The following is a 2,500-nucleotide window of genomic DNA, read 5'->3' on the forward strand; positions in this document are numbered from 1 at the left end:
ACAAAAAAAACAACGCCTTACTATACACGGCCGTTTAAAAAAACACAAAAAAAAACGCCTTACTATACATGGTCGTTTTTTTGTGTTTTTTTTTAGAAAAAAAAAGTCATACTATACATGGTCGTTTAAAAAAAACAAAAAAACGCCTTACTATACATGGTCGTTTTTTATTTAATTTATTTTTTTAAAAAAAACAAAAAACAAAAAAAAAAACCGCCTTACTATACATGGTCGTTTAAAAAAAAACAAAAAAAAACGCCTTACTATACATGGTCGTTTAAAAAAAAAACAAAAAACGCCTTACTATACATGGTCGTTTAAAAAAAACGAAAAAAAACACACAAAAAAACGCCTTACTATACATGGTCGTTTAAAAAAAAAAAAAAAACGCCTTACTATACATGGTCGTTTAAAAAAAACGAAAAAAAACACACAAAAAAACGCCTTACTATACATGGTCGTTTAAAAAAAAAAAAAAAACGCCTTACTATACATGGTCGTTTTTTTTGTTTTGTTTTTTTTTTTTTAGAAAAAAACGTCATACTATACATGGTCGTTTAAAAAAAAAAAAAACGCTTTACTATACATGGTCGTTTAAAAAAAACAACAAAAAAAACGCCTTACTATACATGGTCGTTTTTTATTTATTTTATTTATTTATTTATTTTTTTTAAAAACGCCTTACTATACATGGTCGTTTAAAAAAAAAACAAAAAAACAAAAAAAAAACGCCTTCTATACTTGGTCGTTTAAAAAAAACACAAAAAAAAAACGCCTTACTATACATGGTCGTTTTTTTTTTTGTTTTTTTTGTTTTTTAGAAAAAAAATGTCATACTGTACATGGTCGTTTTTAAAAAAAAACGCTTTACTATACATGGTCGTTTAAAAAAAAAAAAAAAAAAAAAAACGCCTGACTATACATGGTCGTTTTTTTTTTTTTTTTTTTTTTTAGAAAAAAAACATCATACTATACATGGTCGTTTTTTTAAAAAAAAACGCTTTACTATACATGGTCGTTTAAAAAAAACAAAAAAAAACGCCTTACTATACATGGTCGTTTTTTATTTATTTTATTTTATTTTTTATTTTTTTAAAACGCCTTACTATACATGGTCGTTTAAAAAAAAAAAAAAAAAAAAAAAAACGCCTTACGATACATGGTCGTTTAAAAACCCCCCCAAAAAAACGCCTTACGATACATGGTCGTTTTTTTTGTTTTGTTTTTTAGAAAAAAAACGTCATACTATACATGGTCGTTTTAAAAAATAAAAAAAACGCTTTACTATACATGGTCGTTTAAAAAAAACAAAAACAAAAAACGCCTTACTATACATGGTCGTTTTTTATTTATTTTATTTATTTATTTATTTTTTTTAAAAACGCCTTACTATACATGGTCGTTTAAAAAAACAAACCAAAAAACAAAAAAAAAAGCCTTACTATACATGGTCGTTTAAAAAAAAACAAAAAAAAAAACACCTTACTATACATGGTCGTTTAAAAAAAAAAAAAAAAAAAAAATGCCTGACTATACATGGTCATTTTTTTTTTTTTTTTTTTTTTTTTTTTAGAAAAAAACGTCATACTATATATGGTCGTTTTTTTAAAAAAACGCTTTACTATACATGGTCGTTTAAAAAAACAAACAAACAAAAAACGCCTTACTATACATGGTCGTTTAAAAAAAAAAAAATGCCTTACTATACATGGTCGTTTTTTTTTTTTCTTTCTTTTTTTTTTTTTTAAACACCTTCCTATACATGGTCGTTTAAAAAACAAACAAACAAAAAACGCCTGACTATACATGGTCGTTTTTTTTTTTTTTTTTTTTTTAGAAAAAAAACGTCATACTATACATGGTCGTTTTTTAATTAAAAAAAACGCTTTACTATACATGGTCGTTTTTTATTTATTTTATTTATTTATTTTTTTTTTTTTAAAACGCCTTACTATACATGGTCGTTTAAAAAAAAACAAAAAACAAAAAAAAAACGCCTTACTATACATGGTCGTTTAAAAAAAAAACAAAAAAAAAACGCCTTACTATACATGGTCGTTTAAAAAAAAATGCCTTACTATACATGGTCGTTTTTTTTTTTTCTTTCTTTTTTTTTTTTTTTAAACACCTTCCCATACATGGTCATTTAAAAAAAAACAAAAAAAAACAAAACGCCTGACTATACATGGTCGTTTTTTTTTGTTTTGTTTTTTTAGAAAAAAAACGTTATACTATACATGGTAGTTTAAAAAAAAAAAAATGCTTTACTATACATGGTCGTTTAAAAAAAACAAAAAAAAACGCCTTACTATACATTGTCGTTTTTTATTTATTTTATGTATTTTTTTTTTTTTTTTAAACGCCTTACTATACATGGTCGTTTAAAAAAAAAAAGAAAAAAAACAAAAACGCCTTACTATACACGGTCGTTTAAAAAAACCCAAAAAAAACGCCTTACTATACATGGTCGTTTTTTTTGTTTTGTTTTTTTAGAAAAAAA

The sequence above is a fragment of the Festucalex cinctus genome, chromosome 18 (genome assembly GCF_051991245.1).
Source record: "Festucalex cinctus isolate MCC-2025b chromosome 18, RoL_Fcin_1.0, whole genome shotgun sequence".
In the NCBI taxonomy this organism is placed as follows: Eukaryota; Metazoa; Chordata; class Actinopteri; order Syngnathiformes; family Syngnathidae; genus Festucalex; species Festucalex cinctus.